The following is a 10,987-nucleotide window of genomic DNA, read 5'->3' on the forward strand; positions in this document are numbered from 1 at the left end:
CCCTGGTCACCTGTGCTAGTGCTCCAGGTGTGTCCCTTATATGTGTTGTGTGTGCCCTCCTGTTGTAGTTGAGCCTTGCTTGCTGTTTGCATGTCAATAAAAGAGATTGGCCCTTGGGCTGATTGATTGTGAGGACTGGTTGTGACTACAGTGGAGGAGTTGTTGTGCAGGAGCTGATCCTACAGAGCAGGATTTGCTTTAGCAGTGATTTGGTGCCTGCCCAGTCTGCCCTTTGGGTGTATCATCCTTGGAGGCAGCCAGGTAATACACTGGCTCGGTCCAAAACTGGCCACTGAGCATGCCAGCCCCAGGACCTCCTGGGAGGGGCCATGCTGCAGGCCAAGTTCTGCTGCAGCCTGTGTCTTGCCTGGGGCTACTTGGCATGAGCCACAAAGAAATCCACAATGGCTGCCACCTGTGCTGGGATTGGAGGTGCCTTGAGAGGCCCAGCAGTGAACAAAAGCCAGCTGTGGCCAGTGCGATGGTAGGGCTACTCAGCATGCCAAAGCCAGATGTTTCTTGTTTGGATTTTGTGAACTTTTGAGAGCGTTTAGGAAAGTCTGCAGCATGAGCTAAGATGGGCCATTTGTACAGAAAAGCCTGGAACTGGCTTGGGTGTGCACTAAAGTTGGGTGGGGTGAGGTCTCAGGGAATCACCAGGCCCGGGCAAGCAAAGGGTGTTAGCCAGGTTGATGGAGATTCAGATATGGCAGCTGCCTGTGTCTGCATGCTGGGAAGTAAGAGGGTTTAACAAAAAAACAATGGCTTCTGTCAGTTCCTTTGTCCAGGGGTGGAAAATGCAGCCTCTCCAGCCAACTCCCTGAAGCAAACAACTCAGTTCCTCCCTGTATGTCCCTGGTTCCTTTCAAGCTGCTGCCCCAGCACTAGAACTCGGTGTAAGCAAGTCCATCACCAAATAAGTCCATGTGTGAGCCCTTTAAGAGGTGCACCTGAGACTGCAGCCAACCTTGTCTTACTCATTCACAATCTCCACTGAAGCCAGAAGTCATGGAGACTTTTCTCCCTGGCATTGGAACCCGTGGCTGGGGTGTTTGGTCTGGGGCTGGGAACTTTCACTCCTTAGGGGGACCTGACAGCTGACATATCCCTCCCAATTTTTTGTGGTTTCACATGGTGTAAGACCAGCCAGTTCTCTGTCTCTGCCCTTCCTACCAGTCTCGACGTGGCTTCTTCTATATGTCCATAGTTGTAAGGCTTCAGTTCAGCTAGACTTCATGTGATTCTCAGTGATGGCTCTTCTGTAATTTAGTTGCAATTTTGGTGTGGTCATGAGAGGAGACAAGCACAACATTTACTACTGTGCCATCTTGACCAGAATCCTGGCCAACATCTTGACTGCAACCTCATGGAATACCCTGAGGCAGAACAACCCAATGATGCCAGTCCTGGATTCCTCACCTTCAGAAACTGTGTGAGATAATTAACGTATGTTGTTTTAAGCCACTGTAGCAAGATGTAATAAAATAACATTCTTCTAGCACAATTATAAACAAATGGAGTTAATGAAGTAACACCTACCATGTAAATATGCACAAGACTCTAAATGAATGGAAAGTTAGTGTCTAATAACATTAACATATTTAGTATAATGGTGGGGGAAGTATATTATCAAGGAGATATTTACGAGCTTTCTTTGGGGAATGCTTATAATTTTCTCACTCCCCCATCTCCAGGGAGAGAACAGGAAGTTACTTTCCAACATGAACCATAAATATTGAGAGGGGGGCTTCCGGGGCACATGGGGGAGCTTGGTGTGTGTTCTCTGCAGTTGCAGGGAGGATCGTTGACTCCTGCCTAACTCAGGCCTGAGAAAGCTGAAGCTGTCTGTGGCTACAGGACAGAAGCCTGCATTTCCAGGATTTGTTGGAGGGTTGAGGGTTTTCCATGGAACAAGTGTTTGTGACTCAGCAGCGAGCAAGCCAGGCTGGAGCCATTTTAAGTTATTCCCAAGAGAGGCCCACATGGAGAATGAAGAGGCTCTGACTATTGGTGTGTTGTCACCACCAGACCAGGGCTGGGGCAGGGTAGGGGGCAGAAGTCAAAGAAACGGAAATCAGAGGAAGAGGGGGAGGAAGAGGAGAGAAAGGAGAAGTCTAAACTATGAATCAAGGGTAAAGTGTTGATTATTATCTTGGTTGGACAATTTGTTGTTTTTGTTTGTTGTTGTTGTTGCTGTTTTTAATTTTGAGGGGTTTTGAGCATATAAGAAGATATCTATCACCTAGATTTAGGGATTGTTAATGTTTATAAGTTTGCTTCATCTTTTATGTCCTAAGATGTTTTGGGATAAACTGCAGAGACCTGGCATTTACTTTTTTGGATATCTCAGACTGCCTTTTCAGAGAACAGGGACATTTTCTTGAATGCCATAGCAACACTGTCACACCTATTGGGATTAATGGTGATTCCTTGGAGTACCCTGGTGTCTGATACTTATATGATTTCCATAACTGTCTCTAAGATGTACATATATTTGGTTTCTTCGTGCCCAGAAAGATAAACTAGAAACTTTTAACTTCTAAACTAAGGGTGTTATTTGTGACTTAAAGTGATATAAGATTATTCCCAAATAATCAGTAGAAGTCCATTCAGCAGTAGAGAAATTTTATCCTTGCTGAATAAATCTGAAAGAAATGAAAGAAAACAAGGGGGGGAAATGTATATTTTCATAATTTCAAAAAAAAGTTTATATTTTGTGAAGGTGGCAGACACTTCGGAAAAAATGCTCTAATAAGTTTATTCACATCTTTGTAACCCAGATATTTAAACATTGCACAGGACTCTCACACATTGCTGATGTGCATGTAAGTTTGTACAAACTCTGTGCAGGGTGATGTGCAGTGTCTGTCTAAATTGTAAAAGCATATACTCTTTGATCCAGCAATCTTTTCCCTAGGGAATTATTCTGTACCTATCCTTGCTATGTGAAATGACTAAGTGAAAGGATATACCTCACAGCATTGTTTGTAATACAATGTTTGTAATACAGAAGATTGGAAACAAATTTAAAAGTCCATCAGTGAGGGATTAGTTTTACATGTATATAAACTTCTATGTGGTATATTTTATTACATATGGTATATATAATAATGTATAATATTATATATATATATATATATATATATATATATATATATATATATATATTTTTTTTATTTTTATATATTTCACAACAGGAATACTATAGAATCCTCTAGGGCAGCAGAAAGAATGAGGTTATATGGACATGTAGACTGTTAAGTGGAAACTGCAAAGTGCAGAACTAGGTGACAATACATGTACTGGTGTCATACCATCCTCTGGGTGCTGTAGGGAGAGCACAGAGAAAAGCAGAGAGCAAGGAGTGTTTATGCCCAGGTCCTCCTTGGGATGCCCCAGCTGGCTGAGTTGCTCACACCAACTCACTGTGCCATCTCACTAACTATTGCTGGCCCTGGTTATTGCACTATCCCTGTGCTTTTCCTCTGTCCTGCCCACACTTTTGTAAACTGTCCATTCATTAAGCTTGACTCAAATGATTCACTGTATGTGGGCCATCTGTTTTCTGTCAGGACTCTGACTGATACAGTATGCTAGCACTTATGTAAAAAAAAAAAATGTGTGTCTATTGAGGAGGGGACACATGCACTTATATCTACTTAGACTGTCTCTGGAAAGCTGCACAAGGAACTGCTAAGAGTGGTCACCTCTAGGAAGGAAGCTGGGTGGCCGGAAGTGGGCAGCAGGAGGAGGGATATTCATTTTTACTGTACACTTTTTTGTCCCTTTTGAATTTTGTACTATATGCACGTAATACTTAGCCAAAAATAAACTTTCATTTAATGTGTTAAAAAATAATAAAAGAGTAAGACTGCAGAGGGACTTGGTGCCAGAAGCCTTCACACGTGGCTGTCCCGGCAGCACCCGGATCCCTCCTCCCCAGGACAGCTGCCTTTCCTGGCAGGTGCTCCAGGCTGCCAACTGAACAAAAGAAATAAAGAACAAAGGCATCATTTACAGGCTTCCTCCACTATATACTACAGAAAAGAGGTGTACTATTTTGAAAAACAATTTGGTGTGTTACCTCTTAGACCATTTTCTGACACTCGTTGGCAGGCAAGGGATTCATGCTAACTGCAGGAATTTCACAACCTCATCAGCCTGTGTAAAGGCCACATCTTGTCCCTTCTCTTTGGAGGTCAGAGTCACAGTGACCAGGACAGAGTCTGCTTGGGATTTTCACATAGGTCTACCCTTTAACCCCTCTCTGACATCCTTGCCACCCTCTGGAGCCCAAACCAGCCTTGGCCTGGTTGAGTCACAGCAGGGGGTCTGGCTGGGACACCACACAGCAGTACCTGTGCACCTCCTCTGGGCTGGGCTCCTTCTCCTCAACCATGGCCAGCCCTCTCCACAGCAAGGTGTCTATTTTTATCATGCTCATTATATGGCAGTGCTCTTCATTTTCATCTCATTGTTGTTGGTGGGGTCATCAGAAGCTTCATCACCCAGGAGACAGGGAAGGAGGCTGCATACTCAGCTGTCTTCCTATGTCGCTAATCCATCATCTGACAATACGCTGTCTCTCTTTCCTGGTTGTAGGGTGACCACCAGAGCTCATTGGTCACCCTGGCTCTTCCTCCTTCCAGAAGTGTCTGTTTCAATCACAGTTCCCTGTGTTAACTGGACAAAAATAATCTTTTAGATAGTTCATCAGAAAGAGGGTTATTCTGGAAAAGAAAACAAAACCACGACAGAAATGTGGGAACACAAACCCTCTGGCCAGCCATCCGTGTGCAAAAGACAACAATCTCTCGAGACGGCTCCCTTATATACACCCCCCACAGGAAGTTAGAACCATAAGATTTAAGAGTAAGTCAGGACTAGAGAGTAACGAGGAAGCCCAGCTCCAGCCATAGACCTCCCAACTCCCTGGTCAATTTCCTTAAAGTGCCAGTTTGCTTTTGTCACCTTCAGTGATCCTCTCTGCTTAAATAGAAAGGTATAAACATATCTATATTTTATAGACAGATGTATAATTGATAGAGAAAACAGAATATCTGTACAAATCTTCTGTGTGAATCTTTCTGATTTCACAACATTTATTCATGTCTTAAATGTTTTAAATTCAAAAATAATACCTGCATATGGTAAGGAATAAAAAGAATCCAAACACCATTAAAACATAAAAAGTAAGTGACCCTCCTACCCAGATCAACAATCTCATTCCCAGAGCCAACCACTATTGTCAACTTCCTTTTTCCTTCTAACAACAGTCTATCGTAGAACCCTCTATAGATTTGCTTCTACTACACAAGCATACTCTACATACTGTTCTCCACTTTGCACTTTTCCCATTTAACTTATATCCTGGAGATTGTTCCATTCTCAGTAGTTACAGACCTATGCCCATTCTTTTTAACAGATACCGAATATTCCATAGATCAATATAATATAACTTATTTAATCATGCCTTGTTGATGAAAATTTGCATGGTTTCCTGTCTTTTGCTATTATATATGGGGTTATAAAATGTATCTTTGTCCATAAGTCTCAACACAAGTTATCTTACAGTACATGTAAACCCTTGGCCTTTCTGCAGTTCTTGGAAGAACAAATGAGGTAAGGATCTAGTAAAGATGTTAGGCACTATACTCTATTATGGCCAAATAGCTTACCTGGCACATAGTAGTGCTTGTAAATGGTCACCAGTGACAATGGTGATGGTGATAACCACAACAGCGTCCACTTTGACACACCATCAGGGTCTATTTGTTGAATAGAGGTGTGTGCAGCTAATCCACGGCATTAAAGATGGCTACCTGAAGTCTTCTAACCCTGAGTGACTAAGACCTCAAAGTCACCTGCCAATCAGAATGACTTTGCAAAACTTCCTAAGAGTGGGTTTTGACGTGGGGAGGAAAGAAAGACATCACATTGATACAGTGACAGGATGCAGCAAATGGTGATGACCCAGGATGGAGGAGCTTCTGAAGCCAAACTCTGCGCAATCTGTATAAGACATTCCTTGAGGGCTCTGTGTGCAGATGTAGGTGAATTGGGATGGCCAAGGGCTGGTGGGAGCGGAGACATGTCCTTGTGTTAGGCCAGGTGATGGGGCAAGGAGGCAAGGCCAGCAGGGGTCAGACCAGAGCTCTGAACACGGAACTGACCATTTGGCTACGTGAGAACATAAGGGGCCCATGGTGGGCAGCTGGAGGCTTGTGTTCTGTGCCTGGTGGACAGAAGACGGAGGATACAACTGAGAGAAATGTAAGCTGGGGAACCCACCAACTAGAAGGATTGTCTGAGGAGATGCTCTCTTACCCAGATGGGTTGAAGTATAAACCTCACCAGCTGGGGATCCCTGGGAGATGAAGATGAATAGCTCTGGGGTGGCGTTGCCCCTCCCTATTAAACCTCGTAAATGGTGGAAGAGCAGAGCAGAGGTTGCTCCTCAGTCCCAAGGTGGATGGGAACAAAAAAAACACCTCCTGCTGGGCAGGGATAATTCTCTGCAGAGAATAACTAAACAGCAAGGTGTATTCCCAAGCCTGTGTGAAGACTTGGTAACAAGGCCCCATAATAAAGCTAGTATCTACCATAAACAGGGCCCATGTGTTAATTTGTTTAATTCTCATAACAACCTATTATAAACAACCCTAGTTATCCCAATTTTACAGAAGAGTAAACTGAGTCACAGAGAGGTTGACCTTCCAGAATTGGAGTCATGTACTTTTATCTATTGTCAAAATGTGCTCATTAGTTTAGCTCTGAGGGATGCTCTTACAGGTCATCTGCCGCCCCCTAAGATGTGCCCTTCGTAAGGAGAGCCCCCCGCAGGAGGCTCAGGCCTAGGTCACATCTGTGGCTTCCCTAAGCCACTCCAGGAACAGACAGATCTCGGTACCATGCTGCTCTTCCCCTGCCCTCTGGGGTGAGACACAAGCTGCTTCTCTGAATAACCCAACCATGGAACAGTGGTAGTAAGAGCACTGGACTGGGATCAGGAAGGCCATGGCCGGGGAACGGATGGAATGCAGAGAGAGCTCAGGAGGAAGGAAGCAGGGAGGTAAGGCTCTGAGCCAGCTCTGGAAAGTAACCCACTGTGGGCTGAATACAGAGGACACTGGATCCACCTGTGCTGGGCAGGATCCAGCAGGAATCAGGCAAACACTGGGGACAAGCAGGGAGGGTGTTACAGGCCTCTGGCCTCATACCATAACGAAACCTCACCCACTGAATAAGCTGGGATGTCCCAACATGAGTCTCAGGACTTGCTTCACTTCAACTTGGCAACAAGTTCTTTGTCTCCACCATCCTGGGAAGGCTGGGGTGATTTCCACAGAAAGGCACTTATTTAGTTGTGGGTCATCTCCTAGGAATATGCTGCTTCTTGCTCCCCACCCCCACTCCTCACCCAGTGCTAGACAGATTTGCCCTGCTGTAGCTTTGTCATGTCTCCAGGCAGGCATCAGCGGGCCTGGCCGGGAAAAAGCAAAACATGGAATCGGGAAACAGAAAGAAGCTGACTGCCTTTGGCAGCCCAAGACGTCAACGCCGCCAGCACCATGCCCATCCATCATATCCATGCATCCCAAACTGCTCACAGGAGGAAGGCAGTGAAGAGTCATGCTGACCCCCTTTCATCAACCACACTTGTGACAATCACGATGTCCCCCAGGGCCTCTGTCCTTGGTCTGGTCTCTGAGGTGCTTGGGACCTATCCTTCCAAACCTTACAGGTTGTCATGGTGCCTGCAGCTCAGACTCTTCATTGGACAGAGCAGCAGACTGTCTCCATGGCAATAAACAGTCTGTAGAGAAAGGACACTGGCCTTGGAAATTAATACACAGGAACACTCCTGGGACATGAGCTCCTCTTGGGGGAGCAGGAGAGATTCCCCTCCTGAAGATACATTTCCTGAGCTGTTCCACTGGCCTGGAAAGCCCAGTTTCCTAACGGCGGTACTGTCATCCCTTTATACCCTCCAGACACTGAGAATGCCAAGTGCAGTCTTGGCGACACCCGTACAAACTGTAAGTCAGGAGAGTGTGGTCGAGATGGAACACCGCCCGTTTGTGCTCCACAGCCAATACTTCTGCCCTCCCTGTTTCTCCTGGGCCCTCCCTGCTCTTCCCCACAGTCTCTCTCCCCTTCTGACAGGACCCTGGGCCTCCGCCTCCCTGCTAAGGTGTGAGCTGACATAGCTGAAAGCAATGCCTCCACTCACCCCAAATACTAGTGTATTATCACAGGACATTTGATAAGAAAACAAACAAATCTCTGCTGGTCCACTATAGTTTGGGAAGACATTTCTGTGCCCTGTGGATGTGCCTTTCTCTTCTGCCTTTCATACCACAAATCTTGGCTTTGGCACAGTTCAAGGTCACAGTACCACGTGGAGGCCACTAGGGTTCTTTGAGACTCCTAGTCTCTTTCTTAGCCGACATTTGCGCACCTGGAATCAGGGTGAGCTAGGTTAGGAGACATGGCCTTTCTGTCTCTGCCTCCCAGGAAGGAAGCATTTCCCACCTACGTCAGTTGTCCAGCGACCCCTTTTCTCCACATCAGTACTTGCTTTCACAGAAGGATCAGAAACCCATTCACACCTGAATGTGACTAATAACAGATGAAAAGTATTCTCTCAGGGGGATCAGAAGTTACATCTTAAGGAAGGACTTCCTATTGGAGTTTCAGGCACCAGTTCAAGGGGGAGTTGTAGGTGTGGTGTCACCATAGGGGACCAACCTTCACTTCCCAATGTCACTGCCTCTTCCTAGCAGCCCAAGAGCACAGTATATGCTCACCACCACATCTAATAGAGCCACCTGCAGTGAGCAACGGCACCCCAATCTGCCTCCTCCTTCTCACCTCTTAATGACCCTGGGTTTCTCCTGGGGGTTCTCACTTCCTAAAAACAAATCAAAAAGCTCTTTATCAGATACACCTCAGTTCAAGTAGCAGCTTTGCTGCTTATTTCATGTGTGTCTTCACTTGAGTTCCTCCAAAATCAGAGCCTAAGGCAGGTAAATCCTTGGCAATGTGATCTTGGAGTACAGGAGTGAAGGTGCAGGGAGAGAGATACAGAGGTCCCTGCTGTGGGCCACAGGGGTCAACCCCACATGGCCCCACTGAGAAAGCACAGAATACCTTCCAGATTTCTCCTCCCGTAGGACTGAAATTGCCACCCACCAGCTACTGTCCCTGAGTGCTTTAGCCCTGCATTGTGGACTCCCTGAGCACACGGCCTGGGCGAGCCAGCCTTCCCGGAGTCAAACAAGCCAGAGGGCAAAAAGCACACACTTTGTGGTGTGTGTCTGAGGAGTCTGAGCCCCCTGGGAGCTGTCCAGTGGCCCTGTGGACGACAGCTGAGGTGGGCTGAGGGGATGTGGCCACACGTAGTCCCGTCACTGAACCTTTCTAGAATCTCAGGTTCTCCACAGGTAAAATGGGGCTAAGAACTGCCCTGCCTCACAGAGCCGTTAAGATCTTTAAAAGAGAGAATTTCTGAGAAGCACTCAGCACTGTGCCTGACCTGGAGTAAAGGCTCTGCAAGTGGAAACTGCTGCTGTTCCCTTCCTCTGGTTGGGACATCGGGGATCACCTTTGTTGCACTGAAGGCCCTGAGAGTCTATTCCGCACCCCACATCCATCTCTTTGGCAGGACTCAGTTTGGGTGGGACTGATGTCACACAAGAGATGGAACCTAAGGTAGAAACCTGAATTCCAGGTCTAGAAAACTTGGCCTGCAGTTCTACTTTATTTCCATGGGAAAGACAAACTTGTCTGCAGTGTGAGGCAGAGAGGGCTGTAGCTACGGACGGCCCTGGGGCAAATCCTCTCCTTTTTTGTTTTTAAAGAACCATTTTCTTATGTATTTGTCACTGCCATTTAGAACATAGGGTCTAAGTAAGGGTTCCCCGGAAGTGGGAAGAGCTAAACACACCAGAGTGACCCTTCGGAAGAATTTATTCATTCACAATTCATTCATTTATTCAACATCCTTCATCAAGAAGTTTCTATGTGCCAAGGCCCTGCCAGAGGTGGGGGCTTCTAAGATGAAAGACTCTCCCTGAGCTAAAGGAGAAAGCAGAAATCCGACAGCGATGCCCATGCACTGTGATGAGTGCCATGATAGTGGCTGCCCAGGAGGGTGGGTTCTGGCAAAGGCAGCAGCTTGTGCAAAGACCTCACAGCAAGAGAAGGCACAGCACATGGCATGTGCGGAGCTACAAGTCCTTCATCCAGCAGAAGCAAAGCTCCTGACAGCAAGCGATGGGTTTAAAAAGAAGACAGGCTGGGCCAGCCGGTGGCTCAGGCAGTTAGAGCTCCGTGCTCCTAACTCCGAAGGCTGCTGGTTTGATTCCCACATGGGTCAGTGGGCTCTCAACCACAAGGTTACCAGTTCGATTCCTCAGGTCCCGCAAGGGATGGTGGGCTCCACCCCCTGCAACTAAGATTGAACATGGCACCTTGAGCTGAGCTGCCGCTGAGCTCCCGGATGACTCAGTTGGTTGGAGCCCATCCTCTCAACCACAAGGTTGCTGGTTTGACTCCCGCAAGGGATGGTGGGCTGTGCCCCCTGCAACTAGCAATGGCAACTGGACCTGGAGCTGAGCTGCGCCCTCCACAACTAAGACTGAAAGGACAACAACTTGAAGCTGAACGGCACCCTCCCCAACTAAGATTGAAAGGACAACTTGACTTGGAAAAAAGTCCTGGAAGTACACACTGTTCCCCAATAAAGTCCTGTTCCCCTCCCCCAATAAAAAATAAATAAAAAGAAGAGAGGCTGACAAAGGTGGCAGAGATCCGGATCCCAGGGGTTGTGCCCCACACAAAGGAATTTGGTCCTCACCCTGAAGCTAGTGGAAAGCTGGACCGAAGGACATATTCTATACCCCTCTGTCCGCCTCCTCAGTGTTGTAAAAGCTGCAACTGCTGTATCAATGGCTTTGATCTATAGTATAAGTGGAGAGAAAGC

The sequence above is a fragment of the Rhinolophus sinicus genome, chromosome 3, assembly GCF_057876585.1.
Source record: "Rhinolophus sinicus isolate RSI-liver-muscle chromosome 3, RSI-T2T, whole genome shotgun sequence".
NCBI lineage: Eukaryota > Metazoa > Chordata > Mammalia > Chiroptera > Rhinolophidae > Rhinolophus > Rhinolophus sinicus.